Here is a 20553-nt window from a genome sequence, read left to right as displayed (position 1 = left end):
AGATTAGGTGAGAACTCTGAGCCATTTCCAGGCTCCCCCCGTTCCCAGTTAAGTGCTTTCTATACTATGTTTTAGCATCCTCTGCCCTTGCTCAGGAGTTCAGACAACCTCTCATGTGCTAAGGTATATCAAGCTTAATGGATAACTTCCACAGGTGAGAAGGAAAAGTGATTCACTGATTCAATATGATCAGTTAAATGCATGAATTATTTTCTAGAAGGTAGGGAAACATGGAAGGAAGGTTATATTGCACAGAGAGATTTCTTCCCATAAGTAACTAATAAATTGCTTTACAAATGCTAAGAAGCTAACAAAAAATTGTTAGTGTAAAGATAAACACAAATGTAGAGAACAATTGTTTGTCTGCATAAGAAGTAATAAGTTCACTGGAATAAGAAGTAATTTTTCTGCATAAGAAGTAATAAGTTCATTTTTGCATCTTCACTGTGAGTGATCTAAGAAGATCACATAGCACAATCAGAATCATCACCAGGAAAATCACTAGTCATAGACACAAAAAACTTCAAGGACTGTTGTGTTTTCTGGCTTTCCTTGCCTATGTAGTTAGTAGCTCAATGGGATTAAAGATGTTGTTTAGTAAATGTCAACAAATAGCTGATCTTACTTCATCTTCTAGACAAAACCAACTCAAAATGGTGAGAAATTTGTCATGTTATTTTTGACAATGCCATCCCACACACATGGAGCCACATTCTGTAAAAGAAAAAGGTCTATTAAAAAAAATCAAGATACATTATTTTGAAAGACGTGTTATCAAACTTTTTTCTGAAATATCCCATAAATTGCTAGTCTGAACTAAAGATACTTGTTGCTAAGATCTCAGTGCTGACAGCCTCAAGTCAGAATACAGACAACTTCGAGTACCATATCCCAAATGTCACTCAGCTGGGAAACTGACAGTACACATGGACTCAGAGGTACAGCTTTGTTAGAAAGCTTCAAAATTAAATAAAGCCACAGGAGATTTAGTCTGCAAGGGTATAACAGAGATAATTCCTGTGTAAAGTAATATAGCCAACATATATGCACTCTCTTGAATAGCAGAACACTATGTAGGACATGACTGGGTTTCAGGAAGAGCTAGGAAGAAACAAGTAGTCTATTCCCTGCCTTACTGCCATAAATACATCAAAAATCCACAAACACTTGTACAGATATAGGCCTATGAATGCCATTTGTTTCACTGTGAAACCATCTGACAGCAGAACCTTCCTAAGTCCTCACCTGAACTATAGACTCCACTCAAATATATTTTGAGTTGATCTTCTAACACTTCATCTGTAATAGGTTGAAATAATTTATAAGCTTAACACAACCAACATTCAACTGATCAAAAATCAGCACTTTTTCTTGTTTTGTGCAGAAAAAAAAAAAAAAAAAAAAAAAAGTCTTCCTCACTGAATAGCTTGGTTTGGCTAACCTTCCAGGATCTCCCATTAAAATCATCACCCTCTATTTTAATTAGAAATCACAAATGAAAACTTAACATTTTCAGATCTACAGATATAGGATTAATTACTACGTGGGGGAGGAAGGTGGGCAGGGGGCAGGTGCTGATCTCTTTTCAGCTGGTGATGTATAGTATACTTAATTAAAAAAGTAAGCACCATACTGTAATACGCAAACAAAAGTATTGCCCGTAAGACAACCAGAGCAGTCCTTTTGCTCTGTGTGGCATTTTGCAAGGCCTTTCCCAGCACATCCAGCTGTGGCTGCTAAATCTAAATAAATACCCAGACTCTCCACAGTTGGCTGCTGAGCAAGTAATGGAACCAAGCAGAAGACTAAAAAGTATAGCTTTTAAGGAAAGGTTAAAGGATCTGTGACAGCTTGCCCTGGAAAGTTAAAATTGGTAATCATTCATGAGAGTCTTTGAGCAAGTGGTAAATTAAAGGAGCTTGGCTATCAGTTTCTCCTCCATGTCTGCTGGCAGTAAAGTATGGGCTTGCATCACAGATTTAAGGTAGGAAGAGTTTCCTGTGCCCAACACTGAAAGATAGAATAAGTGACTAGAAGAGGATCTGAATCTCCACCATAGGAGATTTTTAAGAATAGGTTAGACAAACGTGAGGAATGACAGCTACAATCTATCCATTTATATTTATACAGATATATGGAAAACACAGCCTCTCAAAGTCATAGAATCATAAAACGGTTTGGGTTCGGAAGGACCTTAAGATCATCGAGTTCCAACACTCTTCCCATGAGCAGGGTCACCTTCCACTAGATGAGATTGCTCAAAGCCTGGACCAACCTGGCCTTACACACTTTCAGGGAGGGGGCAAATACTTACCACCTCTCTTCTCTCCAATCTGCCTCTCAAGGATTTGCAGTTTACATCACCACCATAACTTGAACATCTCACATTCTTCCCACACCACAGACAGTTTGATGGCAAAACATACACAGCTTTCAAGAAATTATTACCCAGGCAAATTAAAATAATAGACAACGAATAGCGGAATGAGATTCACCAGCCACAGGAGCAGGCAGAGGTACCATAGTGCACCTTGTTTCACTATCCACAGTTTATAGCCCACAGCAAATTAGCTTATGAACCCAACATAACAAGAAGGTGAAGGAAGCATTTAAGATCTGCAAAGATGTGACAGGGTATTAAAAAGCTTCTTTACTGAATCCCAGCTGCCTGCCAACAGCACTACAGGCAGATGTAGAGAAACACTGATGCAACACTACAGGACCCCAGTAAGTGCTTTGAGCACAGGCCAGGACTGGAATACTGTGAGAACCGTGAGATTCAATTTACCAGCAACTGACCTTCAAACCTTGACAGATTTGGACAGTACGAAAGCCTCTCAGGGACAAACATCAACAAAAAGCAGAAACAACAGGAATGAGAGCAGCCAGGATTTGAACAAATTTTACAAGAAGAGGTGCAACAAAGATTCTTTATATTAAAAAAGCCAGAACATTAAAAAAACCCATATGCTGACATAACATTATACACATTTCTGAGCAAGGCGGTAGGTGCAATACAATATATTTGTTAATCATTGTATGTAGCTTCCTTTTCACAATCATTACAGCTGCCAGAGTGCTGTGCAGCTTATGATCAGATCAGGGCAGATGACCCTCTACTTTAATTTGAATTGGGTCAAACCAGATGAATTGATGGTGACTCATTTCAGAGAATATAGCTTAGCAAAGTAATAAGAAAAGCTGGCAGAATTTATTCTCCCATCTGAGGTAGTATTATTACTAGGAGTTCGAAAGTCTCCTTCACTCGCACTTTACTGAAAGCATGAAATCTTTCTTGTGACTATGCTGTCCCAGTTTTCAGGTATTGTCATCCTGCTGCATGGGGTGATGCTTGGAATCATTTCAGAGCTGAAATCCAGGGAAACAAAATCCTGGTTTTGAAACAGTGAGTGGTAGGACTCAGAACTGTTATCCAGGGTTTGTAGTGGCCTCTACAGAAAACTGCTAAAATACAGTCAGTTTGCTGCTAATTAAAGAAGCCGATTATCTTTTCAGGGACAGTACCAATGTCAGAAATAGTTTTCTTCACAGGTTTAAAGGTATCTAGGCATGCTTTCTTACTTTTTTATTGTATCTATTATGTACTAGATAAGATTGATCTTGACTTCTTAAATTGCAAAATCCTGCTGCTGTTCAATATTTCAATTGTTTAGTCAGTGGCATGAAAAATTGTCAAACTTTAGAAAGCATTCTTTAGAAATCATACTTTAGCAGGCATCGGGTTCAGTTAGGAGCACTAAACCCACAATGATTTCTGTATTGATTATGCATGAAGATTAAAAAAAAAAAAAAAGTCACTGCATTAATCTGCAGGCTGATATCACAGCAGTAATAACACTTGAGAAGCAGGGAAAGGAGGCTTGTCAAGAGCTTTAAAAGTTAGCACTGGAGTCTGATACTTGGGTACTAGTATAAGCACCAAACACAATTACTCTGCCCCTAACTTGGCCCTTAGCAAAAACGTGAGCTTGCACTTCAGCTCTTCCTATTGACAGCCTGTCTTCCTACCAGAAACCCACTCTCATCAGCACTTCAGTTTAATATGGGTTAAGAAACAGAGAGGCTGAACCACAAATACTTGCCTCATTCTTCTGACTATAATGAAGATGGTAATTTCCAGCATACAGGGGAAATATTAATTCAGCACAAACAGATTCATCAAAACTCACCTTCCAACTTCTAAACTAATTGCAATGCAAAACTGCCATAAAATCCTAAGCACAAACAGTCATAAACAGGCTGACTGCAATTAGATACCTGGATACTAATCATAATCAGCTACAGCATTTCTTACATCAGCCACAGTTATGGAGAAGAAAGAAAGTGCAAAACTTTAAGGAGTCCTTATCCTTTGCCAGGTTGCTCTTTCCCCTCCAACATTTTAACAAATGAAAGAAACCCAGCAGTTCAGGCACACAGTTGGTTTCTCCTCCTATCACAGAAGGTGACCTTATTAGACTGCCACATCAATGACTCTTTGATGCATCTCTGACCCTACACTGTCCTGATAATAAAGCAAAAGCATCAGTAGCCACAGAAGCTAAGGATAACCACTATGCCATGTTTCATATACTTACAGTACCATTTTTTTATAAGCTACCACTAATTTCTGAAGTTAAGGCTTTGACTGTGATGCTCAAATGGCACTGCTGCAGGCCTTTTGCATGAGAATTAATTGCTTAGAACAGTCTGTGTCTGGTTACAGCACACATTATAGCCCAGGACAGTATAGGACCTCTCTTTGCACTGGGGTGAAGGACTTCATTCCTTCAAGATCTTTTCTTCCTCATTTACATCATAATAAGGTAGTAGTAATTCAAATGAAGTGAATTACACAATGTAGAGAGGACCATACCTGACCTAACAGTTCCCAGCATACATTCAAACCATTTCATGTGATTCTGAGAAGACAGAAAGAAAAGAAAATTATAGCTACTCTTTGTCCTGTCCTACCTGATTCAGCACACAGCTCTACCATATTCTACTTCCATTCTCTTTCCATAAGCTCAATGCAAGTTCATACTGAAGACAATTAATTTCTTCTGTGATTTCTCTGTAAGATCATTATTACATCTACAGGCTTATATACTTCAATAAATTTGCTTTTATGACATACCTACAGCAAGAACAAATTATATTATCTTTAAAAATAAAACAAGGCCCAGAGAGGTTAAAAAGAAAAAACTACACACACTTACTACTAATTTTGGGTGCTCAGTCTGAAAGTGCTGAAAACTGCTTTTTCAGAAGACTTGTTTCATAGTACTCTTCCATGTTCAAAGCCCAGCTACTATTAACTTCAGCTGCAGCTGCAAGTACTCAGTGCTTCTGCAAATCAAACACTGAGGTCTCAAGTCAGCAACCCAGAAAATGAGAGCCACCTGTGAAATGCTGTGTTTCTCTGCCGTGACTGGCACTGCATTAGCAGAAATGCTTCTTCACAGCTGTTCAGCTGTGACTAAGACTAGGCAAGATAGTTGTTTGTTTTGTGGAGGTTTTTTTATTTTATTTTTAAAGAAAATAGTAAACTATTTACAAACTCAGGTTGAATTCAGTTAATATGGAGCTTAACAAGTGGGAAAGCTCTACAGACATCTTCCCTCTGAAGCAGCCCTGGCTGAGAGGTGAAGTACCTGGAGCAGCCAGCCCTACCACTGCATGGCCATCAGCATCACAGAGATTTTGGCTGGCTCTCTTTCTGTGAGGAGCGATCACCTGCCATCTGCCCTTCTTTTCAATGAGGAAGCACGTTGCAAAGACTTAGTTCAAGCTCTTCCTACCTGCGAACAACTTCTCGTTTCACTGCAAAGTATCAGTGGTCTGCGCTGAGGTAAGCCATGGAGCAGGAGCCTGGATAGCCCTGTTGGCCCCTTGCCTGCAGCACCTAGGATCCACCATACCCAGCAGGAGATGTGCCAGCTTGCAGGTGCATGGCTTTGCTTCAACGCAAAAATTGCACTTGGGCGACCTGAAAGTTGTGAGCTTCAGGAATTCAAGAGTCACAAAAGCTCGTGATCAAGATACAGCAGTGATAAACTAGTCTTCCCCAGTTAGCTGCCCACTGGGGGAGCTCCTGTGCTGATTCTCTCTCTAAAAGGAGAAAGAAAATGTTACATTAGTTTGATGTAAAGTCTGTAGAGGCTTTTAGACCACTTTACAACTCAGCCATGATTTTATTCAGGTGATATTTTTCATTTCATGATTACCTTCAAGATACTACTATACTTTGAATTTTATTTTTCTTGCATACATTTTTGCCAAGGCTCGAGTCTTCCAGTAAATAAACTATCCTCATAACCAGGTCATAGGAATAATTCAAATGACTTCCTAAGGATGACAGCTCAGTGGTTTTTCTTTCAGAATTATGGTTGTAAAGGTACATGACTTGCACTTCCATTGTATATAACCTTACTGCCACTCACAGTATTTACGTCTCAGCTATAAATCTAGTCTCTGTTACTTAGCGCTGGCCAGTGCCTCTGGCCCCACACAAGGAATTACAGTAGTAAAATCAGGCTTACTTCTGGCAACATGCTGAAATTATTTTTGGATGAAGTAGTAATTTGGAGTTTATAAAACTACATGATGTTGCATTATCTTTGCCCCTTCTATTTCCAATCTTTTTATTAATTCCCTTTTTATTCAGTTAGATATAGCAAAATTTTGTAAATACCATTTGCATAAAAAATCAGAATAATGAACAGCAAAGCATTACTTTATGCTAGTAGGCTTCTGTCCTTTACATTAATAGCTTTCATAAAGGACATTTTTATTATTTCTCAGATTGCTTTTACAATGAATAAAAGGTTTACAGTTTGTTCTATTCATCTCTTTATAGAACTTTGTTTTCTTACTTTTTTAATAGTTGTCAGGCTGCATCTCTCTTGGTAAATTGTCTGGAATGATTTTTATTGCCTTAACTTGGTCACCTTGTCTCAAACCATATTGCTAGGTAGCTGCTGAACCAGTCACATGTACACTTGAATCTGTCACTTGTTCTTTGTTGCTAGAAACCAGTCTTGCATGTGTGTGTTCTTGTGCCCTTCAGACCTTACCCCGGGTTTTAGATGCTAGTTGTGTTCTTGGTTAGCAAGAATATTCGCAGTCCCAGGAGTCTGGCTATCTCTGCATAGTAATATTTGATTTGCTACCACTGGCTTGATGCTTGTAATCACATTTTCAGCTGCTGCTGACTTCAGAGCTTCATTTCCTATAAACAAAAGTGTCCGTGTATGGTGTGACATGAGCTGTACTAGAAGGCTGTCTTTGCCTTCTGCTGGTGTTTTTCTCTAGTCTACTAACTCTTTCTACACACTTTGTTATTCTGATATGCTTCCGCTTATCTATCCCTCCTCATCTGGAGGTGGTGGAGGGAACCAAGGAAAAAGCCCAAACAAACCCAAAGTCCAGGTTTTCAATTGTTGTGACAATTTTTTCTGCCTTGTCATGTTGGAAGCTGTGCTGCAAAGATTAGATATGTTGAAGCTCATGACAAGAAAACTGAGGCCCATTAACTGTAATAACACTTGACACCTTCTGTTGTTCATTATGCTATTAGGTTACAATCAAAAATTTCCTCAGCCAAACGTTACAGTGTCATCTGTCTACGTACTAACCCCCCTGGGGCCTTGTACAACTAATCTAATGTCACTGGCACTACTATGGCACTAGGAAAAAAAAGCAAAATGTTCTTCAAAGATAGTTGTATCAGCCAAAAAGCATACAGAAAGTCAAAAAGTAATTGTTTTCTTTGTAAACTGTTGCTTGAAAGCATTCTAAAGGGAAGCATCTCTTGCCTGTGTGACTGCTAGCTTTTTAACAATTTTCAGTCAGGAATAATTTAATATGAAGTGAAAAATCAGTGAGTCACTAGCTATGAGTTTACCTGTTTTTCTGTAAAAGTTATTACACTGTTGATTCCATCTGAAGATCATATGATCTTATTTTAGAGCTTCTGTTTCCCCCAGGCCATCAATTTGGTTTGATTTCTTCTTCTAAAGATTCCACTGCTGTTGTAATATTTCTGCAGGGGTGATCTCTGAATGCTATTTTCAAGCAAATCACTTCAAGCCTTTGCCTAATGTATCCAGGTTTTTATAAAGGACAACCTACATTACAGCATGAGGTCATAAATGTTTCTATATACAGCAGACATGCATTATTATTAAAGTCGTAGGCCTGACTATCTGTCTAGTACCAATATCAGACTATTACCCCACTCATTCTTCTCCCTCCATGCATTCTGTCAGATTTTAATTTCTTAACTCGAGAACTGACGTCCAGATCTTTATTTCTAAAATTACTTTTTCTTCTTTGTTTCACAGCTCCACCCCAAGGAGTAAGAAGCTCGTGTGAGCTGAATTCATTTCCCATATAACATACACTTCATGTTTGCTTCTGCTAGTAAGGGAGTTGCTGTTTAATCCAGCCACGGTACAAGCAGAGTTACAAAGATGTCATAAAAGGGCTGGCCTTCTGAACAATAGGATTACCAGTAAGCAAATTGTTTTCTGTTGCATTTGCACAGATTAGCCACATTGGATATAGCAAATAGCACCACAAAGCAAAAGCAAGTTATCTACAATATTTGAGTGGCTTGCATGACAATCATTGCTTCCAGAAATGTTATTTTTGTCAAGGTAAAGAGAGATGCTTATAAAACTATTTTAAATAGTTGTAACTTGACCTCAAACTTTGCATCTGCAGTAATGCAAATACTGTTATTTATTGATTTATAAACCTTAATTTGCATATGTATATTCATATACTTTCAAAAAGATGCTGAAATGATAAGGAGGAAAACAACAGGCAGTGTTTTGTACTCCTAGAAGATAAACATCACATTATCCTAAAAGACAAACATTTACAAATAAAAACTTGCTTTAATTTGGGTGGGGAAAAAAAAAAAACAAAACCATCAAACAACAACAACACAAAAAGCCCAAACCAAAACAACAATAACAACAAAATCCAGACCACATCTGCCTTGGTAAACTAGGTTCACCTGTCCCTCACAGCAGCAGCTTGATAAGAACTGAGCCACTGGGTCAGCCCAAAGATCTGTTCAGGCCACTAACTTTTATTACACAGTGTCCAGGATACTTTAGAAGGCAAATGTAGCTTGAGATTGGCTTTGGTACATTTCCAACTGGAAGGTGACGATATACTGAGTTCCAAAACCCATTAAAATCTTATTAAACTGCAGTTAAAACTTTTTAGGCATAATCTTTCCTCCTTCCCTGTTCAATCTCATTAACAGAAAAATTCTAGATGGCCAAAGTTAGTTTGATTGAACATGTGTGTTAAAACATCATTCTGTGAAGAAGCACTGAAAGAGCAGTAAATGATTTTGTAAGATGCATCCATCACCATCCAACCCATGTCATTTTAGGGTGGGATGGGCCCCTCGGTCCTCTTGTGCTCTGGATTCTGGTAGAGGGAGAGCTGAGCAAAGGGTTCCATGCACTTTACCAGGCTACCCCACCTGTGCAACTGCAGTGCCAGTGCTTCAGAACACAAAGCAAACACACAGCCTGGGAGGGCATTACTGTAACAAGAGTCTTTGCTAAAAAGGAGTGAGTAGCCTCTTAAATCAAAAAGCTGTGTTACCCTCACTTACAGCATTACAAACTCTATTGGAACAGTAGAGGAAGTGGAGAAAGCACTGGTATTGTCCCTTGTGTCAAAAAGAGCCATGAAACTGGTACCGTGATCATTAATTTAAAAGAACTTTCCATCTCAGGCTTCCTATGAAGATTCTGTTTTTTCAAAAAAAATTGTAATCTGGAAAAGTTATCTGAAGACTGTTTTTAGTCATCCTTTTGTTCATTCACTTATTTTCACCAACAGCTAGAATTAGAAATCAGCACTTTAGTGGACATTGAAAATAGTCAATCAAAAAAACAAAGATTTTGTTAAGAAGAGATTTCAATAAATAAATTGAGAAAGCAGTATATATATAAAAAAACAAACAAACAAACAAAAAAAAAACAACCAACAACAAAACTAAACCAAACACACAAAGAATACTTAAAAAAATATCAGTAGTTACTACTGCACTGGAACCATCAGTACTTTGAAGATTTTTCTTCTATATTAATTGTTTGGCTGGTGCACTCAAATTCATCTAACTGAGCTGCATTGTCTGTCTTTTGGAGCTGGGGAAGGGGAAGATTAGCCTGAAAGCTACAGTGACTGCTACATCCCAGGTAGAATCTGTATCAAGCATTCAAAATATAATTTACTGTATACAGCAGAGAAAGGGATGATAGACACAATTTTCTAACTACATATTTAAATGATTTTATTTTCATAACTAGCACTGGAAGTGTTAATACAACATATTGATTGTAGAGATACGCTCTGGAAAGAAATAATAGCCTGACACAGATGGCCTCAATCATCGGAAATCATCAAGATAGCTGAGAGAGACAACTCTAGGCCTGCTTCAATTTTATTGTTATCACAACAGCAAATATAGTCTTCACAGACCAGTCTTGGCCAACTCAGTGACTCTGAGTTGCAGCAAACTGTGCCCAGCCTCCTCTGTCTCTAGGAAATTCTTTCTGTCATTTCTGCCACTGGCGCTTTGGTCCCTGCTCCTCCCCACAGCCTCCTGGATGCGCTCGCTGCTCCACAGGCTCCCTGCCTCTTGCTGCCACCCCGCTCCAGTCAGACCTCTGTTCATCTACCCCAACAGGAGCAGCCTCCCATCTCCACCAAGGTCCTGCCCAAACAAATCCTTCCAAACAAAACAACAACCCAGCATGAAATATGTCATCAATCATGCCTTCTAGTCAGGTTTTATTCTGTCCCTTCTCACCTACTACTTTTTCAGTCAGTGCAACTGAGATAGGTAGTTGGTTTTCTTTATTGATCCCTCCACTTGATGCAGAAATTCAACCTTAACATCCCTTCCTCTATCATTCTCTAACTCTTAGCTCTTCATCTTTCTAGTCTTTCCTTATCCTACAGCTTATTCTACTCAATATGACTCTAAACTCAGTCTTCTTCGTAAACAAACTCTTGATTCTTCTTGGACATTCAGTTACTTCTGTATGTAATTAAGATTTTGTGTCACGTTGAATTTTGCAGGATGTGAGATTGATTGGAGTGTTCTGTCACATAGCTGGATAAATAAAATTTCAGTAATGTAAAAAAAAAATTTTTGTCTTCCAGAAAATTACATTTTCTATGTGTATAGGGGAGACATTTTCCCCTGTAAAAATGAAATTTTTACTTTTTGCTCTGAATCCAGAGTTGAGGGGAAAATGTCTGAAGTACAATTTCTCCTTTCACCCGCATCTCGTCAAGAATATATTTTTTTATTATTATTATTATTACGGCTAGCTTCTATTCTCACTCTTACTCATGTTATCTTATTGACTGTATAAAATATCGGGCTGGGGTTTTCTCATTTAGTGCTGTTACAGTTTACAACTCACCAAATAATTCAATAAACAGTTAATGTATGAAGTCTTGTCTCCTCCCTGCTAACAACAGCAGCCTTTTATGCCCAACTGCCATCTTCTCTACAAAAATCTTCATACTTCCATTTATTATGTTAGGAAAAATGTCTATGCACAAGAATACACTCTTACAAATAATTCCTTTAAATTTGTTCCAGCAGGACACTTACAAATCCTTACACACCTGTCAGTCTGTTTAACTTTTCCTCTTCCACTAATTGCTTGTGCTTTTCTACCCATTGGTTGCATGACACCGTTATCATACATCTTGTACCAAAAGAACAAGATTTCTGGGATAGGAACATCTTTTTGCTTATTAAAGCTACACCATATGAAAAAGAATTCTTTTCAAGACCTTTCTGCTTATAACATGAAAAAAACCCAAAACAAAACAACAACAAAAAAAAACCCAAAAAAAAACCCCCACTTTCAACACCGAGTCCTAAACTGTTTTGTAATTACAAAAAGATTTGACCCTTCTTCTTTATGCAAATCATATTTCATTTAAAACCCAGTTCTGATGTGGTTGCTCACAACAAATACCTTTCTAAAGGAAACCAATATCCTTTAAAGTTGAAAGAAAAAGCAAGCAAAACAGGAAATGTATTTCCACTTTTTTATTAAAATGAGAGCTGTTGTAAATGTCAAACTGGACAAAGGACTACAAAGAAAGTCAAGAGGTCAGAAGCAGTTATAGAAGAGATTCTGCTCAAATACAATTTATACAGACGTTTACATGACTTACAAAGTTTGTGATAGGGTGCATCCACTGTTTTCTTAATATTATAACGTGTACAGAATTCAGATGGTTTCCACAGTTACTATTTTTTGAGTAATAAAACATCTCTGCTTTAAAAATACAAGTTTTTAATAGGATCAACATTTAATTAGACAACTAAAAATGGGTGTCAAAACTAGTAGTGAAGGAAATCCCTCATATCGTCTTCAATACCTTTGTGAAGACTAGGAACATCTCTTTTGGAAGAGGTGGAAGGCAATCTGCACGCACAGGGACACCACAAATCTCCCCTGTGCTGTTCTCACTGCAAACAGCAATGCAAGAGATGTGTATGTTGCTAATACTCATGAGTCCACAGCCAGAAAGCGAAAATGAAACTAGCCTGCAATCACTTTTCATGTTGCCTTCCTTCTGCAACTTAATCATGTGCACTTCAACACAAGTCTGAGGAAGAAAGGCCTTGCATCTTCGTCATTTTTTACAACTATGATAAAGAAGACTCATGCATTGACTTCTCAGATCTACATAGTACTGTTTATGCTGGCAAGGCTTCGTGAAAGGACATCCCATATTTTGTGGAACTTGTAAGAACAGCATTATTTTAGAAAATATCTTACCATATTTCTCAAACATTTCTCAAACACTCTGACATGATGTAATTAGCCTGTAACATAATTAGATGCAATTAGACTATAAGAGGGAAGATATTATTCTCTTCTGTTTGGCACTGTATCTGGAATACTCTATCTAGCTTTGGGTCTCCAGCAAAAGTCCAGTGACCAGGTTCATCAGCAGCCTGGAGCACACAGCCCACCCAGCATGGAGGCGCTCAGGAAGCTGGCCTTGTCTAGTTTGCAGGAGAGCAGGCTGAGGAGCAACACAACAGTACTTGACAAGGAGCCACATAGATGATAGCGTGGCAAATGACCTAACAGTGGGCAATAGCTACAGACCGCAACCTGGGAGATTCGGCTGGACATCGGGAATAACATTTTCCCTAGAGCAGCACCAGGCCAGGGGGCCCAATGAGGCTTTGGAGTCTCCACCATGGGGACTTTTGAGGTTTGGCTAATGGAGCTGTGGCTGCCCCGCTGTAGTGTGGGCAAAAGTGCTACTTAGAGCAGGAAGTTAAACTCGATGACATCCAGAGGTGCTTTCAAACCCACATGTCTACTATTCTAATGAAGTGTAGGCCTAACTGGACAGAGCCCATACTATCATATTTTGAAAGAGACTCATGACTAAAAGTTAAGGACATTATAAACACCTACTTGCAAATATGTTAAAAAGCTGGTGAAAATGTCTCCTGAAGTATTTTTGCTTTAAATTTTTTTTTAGTATTTTCTGTACTTATCTGCCAGTATAACAGTTTTGCTGTAGTCAGTTCAGCTTTTGTTTGAATTTTTCATCTAACAGCACAAGGTAGGAAGGGACCTAAGAGAATATTTAAATCCATAAAAGGTGCCATACAGCTTGACTAGTAGTTACACCTGAAATATAAGTGTACCTCACTTTTGACTAACCCTAAATATATACTTTGAAATGTGAGCACTATCTAACTTTAAGAACTCCATTTAAAATTAAAATGGAATAAAATTGTTCTGAACTGAAAGTGGAGTTATACACCTCCTCATATTGATCCTCACTGAGAAAGAGCTAAAACATATTTATAGCTTTGAATGGTAGTACTTTCTTTGAAGACTGATTCAGAGATTTACATAAGCAGGTCTACTCGCATGCTTAAAGCCAGTTCTAATTTGTGTTTTCTACCCTTCACTGCTTTAATTTCCATTCTTCTTTTTAAAGCTGGGAGGGAGAAGGGGCGAGAAGAGACACAAATTACATTTCATTCCAGTCACATTGTGGCTTTGCCATCTATATGCTATTCAGATTTTAAAATAAAACAGAACAACCCACTAGCATAGATCCAAACAGTATACATTTGCTATTAATGAAAAAGGCTAGAAAAAATACGAAGCGCGTGCACTGTCCCTGGAGAAGCAAGGAAAATATCTATCATTTTCACATATATTACCTACATGCTACCCCCTGAAACAAAACAAAGCATAAGTACACAACAAAAACCTTCATGCCAGCAGTACTAAAGGTTGAAGAATACTTTCTCTATTTCAGAACCCTCTCTGGCTAATATCTGTCATCTCCCCAACTCCTCCTGAACTTACTGCTTCTTTTCCAGATCACATAGTCTCTCTGAATTATTTGAGGGTCCAGGCTATCCAGGGGTTTTCATGTCATAGTACATCTAAAGGAGTGTTGATAATACACATGCAAATACACTTTTGAGGGGAAAAAAGAAAGAATCTGCTCATCTTGGGTCATCCAGCAAGGTCACCATTTCAAGGAATCTGAAGGAAAACATAACCACACCTGATGGGACATTTTTCCATAGTTTCTGTACTTTTTTTTTTTTTTTTTTTTTTTTTTTTTTTTTTTTTTCTGGCACCATGGCACTTGAGATTCAGAAACGAAATCTTGAGGGAGCTGACTGTTGTACGAGAAGCACGGGTAAAACTAGACAAAAAGCGGTGCTAGGAGAGGGAGCTGATTCTGTATCAGGCAACTCAGAACCGGGTAAGTTGTTGCGAGCTGTCAGTAATGACGACGTAATGGAGGCTTCCTGCCTTACTGAGCATCCCTATCATGGATATAGAAAATATCTCAACCCAAGTTTTTTGGCTTTTTTTTTTTTTTTGGCCAGTAAAGTGCTTGCTGTGCTTCACTGCTGAAATCACAGAAAGTTCTAAAACCATGTTGCACTGCAGCTGCCAGACATAATGATGGAGTCGGATGCATAGCAGTTCAGCTGGAAACTGCCAAGGGACAAACAAGGAAAAAAAATCAGTGCTGCATTTGCAGATACTCACACAATTGCATGTTGCATGTAAATGGTTCATTTCCTATATATTTATTTTAAAATATTGCAATATTAACCTAAATTATTTCAGTTATAAGCTTGACATTCTCTTCCTTGTCAGGCAGCAGCACCTTTTGATACTTTCTGGTAGCATGCACTAATTAAAACTTTTTTAAAAAAAGTTTATATAGTAAATGTATAATACATAACTAATATGTTACATATATAAGTATTCTATACATCTTCTGTAATGACCTGGAGCCTTATGTCTCCAAGATACACCTTTGCCAGTGCCAAACAACAATCAGCTCTTCTGTGTGTGCATATGTTTACATATTTTAGCAAAAACACCAGCAGGAACACTTTTTTATTGTATACATCACTTCAGAAATGTAAAATGAGATATCCACTTGGATGATGCGGGAGCTGGAGTATAATCCACTTAATGCTACATTTTAGCACAGTGTAATTTTTTTTCCCCAAATAAATCTGATGGCCAATTCTAGTACAGAACAGGAATGCAGTAAATTATCCCACCTCCATCTTACAGATAATGGAGCAAATCATTACCCACTGTAACTGAGTTTTAATTTGTTACAGCGAAAGAAGACAATTACAGGTCAACCTGTCAATAGAGTAATTTGAGTAACTGAAACTAGTTGACCTTTCTGGTACACTGTTCCAGGACCAGAGTTGCTCCCCTGCTAAGCAGCAGCAGATGGCCAGAGCTGTGCAGTTCTGCTTCCCAGTGAAAAGTAATTTGTTTTTCGGGATTGTTAGATAAGTGAAGAAAGAAGATGCAGGCAAACCCTTATTTAAGAATCCCAGCCCAACAATAAAGCATGTCCACAAAAGGGGCAAATGAAGTGGCTGGCTGCTTGGGGTTTGGCTTAATCAAGTTCACCTGTGGCTCATGTGGCAGCTTGGACTCCTGCATTAGCCTGGAGTGTCCACATAGACCAGAGCTACACAGAAATGCTCATCATAGCACGCTGCATGCCGGAAACAGCTCATGCCAGTGTGACAGCACAAGAATGAGAACTGTGGAAAAAAACATTGTGATAGAAAATACAAAAATAGACAAACATGAAGAGAGGAAAACCCATGAAGTCAAGAAGATTAAAAAATTACAGGCAAAAGAAAACTTCATTTCGTAACAGTGACAAAAAATAAAATTTTAAAACAAAACCCAGGGTTGTGGAAGAACAAAAGAAAAATCTTTTATGCTTAGTTAAATAGTTTTTTCTTACACATTGTGGATTCAAAATAGGAAATCTGGAAGAAAACACTACAGTAAGAGTGTTACTGGTCAATTTCCAAAAGCCAAGAATCAAAAAAAAATTTTTACTTCTGTCCTCAGATATTAAAATGCAGGATCTAATTAACCCCACTATTAGTTTGGTTTTATTCTGTTCAAATTTCTTTTTTGCCAGCAAGAAAAAGGAATAACAGTGGGATATTAGAGGAAGTTTCTACAGAGGAACACTTATGCTGTCCCAAATAACTGAATCTATTTTTCCCCCGATATTCTTAAGGCATGTGGTTTTTCAGTATCAGCAGATCACTTTACTAACCACCTTAAATATGAATTTTCTGGAATGTTTATGTTGTATATTGAACACAGAATGACAGTGCGTGATAGTATGTGCTCGTATACTAGGTTGCCCAAAAAATATCTGATGCTAAGAAAAAGATTCATTTCTGGAGGTAACATTTCAGAAGTCTGTAGTTACTAATAATCTGGATATTTTCTTCTTTCAGCATGCTGCATTTTTTAATGTGATGTGAAGTTATGCTGCCATTTGGGCAAATGGCATTTGTTAATATGATTGTTGAGTATTTTTTGAAGTCAAGCAGAGCAGGTTCCCTAAAATAACTTGTTTAAAATGAATTTGTATTCAACAGTGATCATAAATAAACAGAGCTTAAAAAAAATCCACTCATTAGTGGTGAGTGGGAAGCCACTAATTCCCTGTTGCAGGTCCTAAGCCAACAATTCCTGCTAGTTTTAGGCTTTCAGTTTTAAAGCTATTAAGATTAATCCTTTTGAAGCAAATAAAGCATTTGAAAAGAATGTATGAAAACCAAAAGAGCGAGTTCCTGATTCTGCAAAGACCTTACGCACTACTCACATTTTTACCAAATTGAAGTTTCTGATCAATTTTTCTGTTATTCACTTAAAGATATCCAAAGAAAAAACTAATTATCGATACTCCTAATATTCCTTAGACACATGCACCTGATGTGTGTACAACATGAGATTAGTTAAAAAAGAGGCAAAGAAATGAAGGTCTTGTATTGGAACCTCTTAGCTCTGATGCATGACCTAACGCTAGCATTAAGTCCCTTGTTTACACTTAGCCATCCATGTAAGAGGCTAATCTGGCTACATGCACTTTTGGCAAACCCTTTCCAGACTGATGAATAGATTTTCCAGAAGGAGGTGTTAACCAAACATTTGTGATTTGCTGGCAATACTTACTGGGTCAAAAGCCCCAAAAGTTTTGCTTGTTGGAATGATGCATCAGCTTAAAGTTATGCTAAAAATTCTTACTATCATTGACTTTATAAGGCATTGTGACCCAAATTATTGCTGTATGTTGAATCCCCTGCAGAGTGCTCACAGACACTAATCTCACTAATTCCTCTTGTGCATGCATAAAACTTCTCTTAGTGTAGCTCAAAAAAGCCTATCTGTATTAAATTAAATTTGTAAAGCAAATGTCCAGGATAAAATGATCAAGCTTAATATACATTACATCTGGTCTTAATAACAAAAGACAGAAATAGGCTATAACATAAACTTAACCCATTCTATGGTTAGCAAATATGGGGTTTTTTTGGGAAAAAAAGTGCTGTCAATCACGTGGAAAGTTTGTAAGCATGTATATGTGTACGTATACATATATGCCTACATACACACACAGACAAAGTGCTGATCTGAAAATTAGTCACCCAAAAATTATGCAGCCAGTTCATGTTGCTTTAGTTAGAAACTTTTACACACAGGTAGCAATTGGAAGAGTCCATTTCAGGTCTTCACTTTAAGAAAATTCAGAAATATTGCAACTGAGGAGCATTAAGGCATTACATACAGTCTTCGTCCTCTAACTTGGTTTTCTTTGCACATATGAGCCATCTGCTTGGAGGAAAATGGGAAAATGTCACTTTTAATAAACATACAATGCCTCTGGCAAATTAAGATTGTATTTGACAATCCTACAAAAGGAAGAGGAGGCAAGTTTGTTAATGCTGTTTATCTTCCAGATCTTCAATAGATTTTCAACAGCCATTAAAATAGGCATCTTCAAAGAACTTGTCAGGGGAAAAGTTAAATATGGTTATGTGGAACAAATTCCTTCATACAAAGATTCTTTTTTACATGGTTCCTGCTCAGGATCATCAATCTTTCTGCAAGAAGAGGATAATGTTTTGGATCACATTTCCTATTGCATTTGAAATCATTATTGTTTCATTTTGTGACAGTATTCTCTTAATTGTCAAACATTACATGTCATTTTGCATTTCTTATTGTCTGAGCAAACACGTTAAACTTTGTATTTTAAATCATTCATCTTGAAAGCAAAAGCATACATGGACTTTTAACAGACTATGCAAATACAAAATTATGCCAGAATCTGGTAACATATAATGAAATTATTATTAATGGGCATTTTTTTAAAAATCAGCACAAGAATTGTTACTGTTGTTAAGTAACAATTATGCCTTGAGAACAGAGCATAGGATATAATGAATTTGTGAGGTCTCAATATGCTACAGTGTCTGCCAAAACCACTCTTTCACCTTCTACCAAAACCTTTGATCTAAGTTTTATTATAATTTCCACTTTATAAAAGAATTTATATTTCTTATACATTTATGAAAATTAAGTTTGCATTAAACCAAAATAGCAGGATGAGAAAAATGTTGAAATCAGCTCTGGTTCCACGTTATCTGTGCATCTGGACTTAGATCTCTGCAATCCAACCATCAGCCCGCAAACTACTGAACAGCAGCCTCTGAAAAGGAAAACTTCTGCCCACAGTAAACCTCGCTTGCACTGAAATTGCTCCCAGAAGAGCAGAGAACAACTTAGGAAAAGATTTTCCTTTGACAAAGAACTCGACTAAAAACACTTCCATTTTAAAACCACACTGAAATTCTCAGAAAATATTCTCAGACCAAAAGCAAAACCTAAAAAAAGATACCCTGGACATTCCCAAAATAGAAAGACAAGTTTTCTGTTGCTGGCAGGTGAATTGGTGCAAGAGCCTAGCACTGCAACCTGCTGATGTAATTGCTCTTCTAGCAGCTCAGTAAGCTTGTAATTCTGATGCCAAAAGATCCAGTTTCAGCCTCCAAAACCAGACCTGAAGGAAGCTGCACAAGGAAACTACAAAGGAGAAACCTACTGCCCCCAAGGGAGCAGGGGGAGCAGGCATAAAGTTTTCCTGGAAAGATTTTAACTTGTAAGGGGGCACAATGATGCAGGCACTTCTGGATGTTGCTGGTACTGTCAGACTTGCCCTTTGTTTTCCTAGTTTTTGGTCTGGACAATACATCCTTTCTGATAACCAGTGGATTATCTCTGTCCTTCCCATTCTCCTTCCATCATCAGCTCACCTCTGAGTGACTGAGAAATCAGGAGATCCCCTTTAGTGGGAAATAAACTCCTATTTAGGGCCTCTAATACCTGTCTTTAAAATTACAACATTCTGGACACCAAAGCTGCTTCAAAATACACCATTCTAACTGCATACAAAAGTAAACCAAGTTCTGGTCAAAAACAGAGTTGTAACCAACTTTGAACCATCTTTCTGTATTACCTCACATATACGTCCAGAAAGAAAAAATATTCTAAACAAGTTCCTTAAAGGTGTTTGAAGGTCTGAAGCCAGCTCTGACACTATTTTATATTAATTTAATTTTATTTTATTTAATTTTAATAAATGCTACAATACTTTATTTTACAATAAATGCTACAAAATATATATACACTATATATCATGTATATACCATACTATTATTATATCTTATGACATATCAATACATTAGTGAGAAGACAATACACCATTAAGTGCATTATAAATGACAAAAAAAGTTCATGAGAGCAGTGTGGCAAATGCCTCTGCTTAAACCTCTGGCTACCATATCTACTCTCTGCCCATTACTTTTATCTTATGGGTAAAGAAAGACTCGGACCTTCTACGCAGCTATCTGGTAACCTTCTATATTTTTCATTTAGATAACATTAAACTTGACTTAACACTAAACACATGACTTTACATGATAAAAGCCATTTCTATGGAGATGTAGGACTTTAAAAGGTGATGTAGTTAGTTCCCTGAAGAAGTGTCTTTTGTTATATAGATCTTTATATAAAAATCAATACAGATTAAGCCAACTATGCAGATCAGATTATAGAAAATAATTTGCTGTTTCACACCAAA

At 37.5% G+C, this 20553-nt stretch overlaps 1 protein-coding gene and 1 long non-coding RNA gene across 2 annotated transcripts in view; one reads left to right on the top strand and one right to left on the bottom strand.

The window, feature by feature from the left end:
- GABBR2 (gamma-aminobutyric acid type B receptor subunit 2) overlaps positions 1–20553 on the bottom strand; it is a 469556-nt gene that overhangs the window by 426140 nt on the left and 22863 nt on the right. The window lies entirely within an intron of this gene.
- Positions 58–20526, top strand: LOC113476311. The gene is made up of 3 exons (XR_003397706.1): positions 58–68; positions 6750–6755; positions 12933–20526. It is a non-coding gene; the product is annotated as an uncharacterized LOC113476311 (long non-coding RNA).

The sequence above is a fragment of the Athene cunicularia genome, assembly GCF_003259725.1.
Source record: "Athene cunicularia isolate RWA chromosome 2 unlocalized genomic scaffold, athCun1 chr2_part1, whole genome shotgun sequence".
Classification (NCBI taxonomy): domain Eukaryota; kingdom Metazoa; phylum Chordata; class Aves; order Strigiformes; family Strigidae; genus Athene; species Athene cunicularia.
The sequence above is the reverse complement of the archived record's forward strand: the minus strand, read 5'-3'. Positions and strand labels throughout refer to the sequence as shown.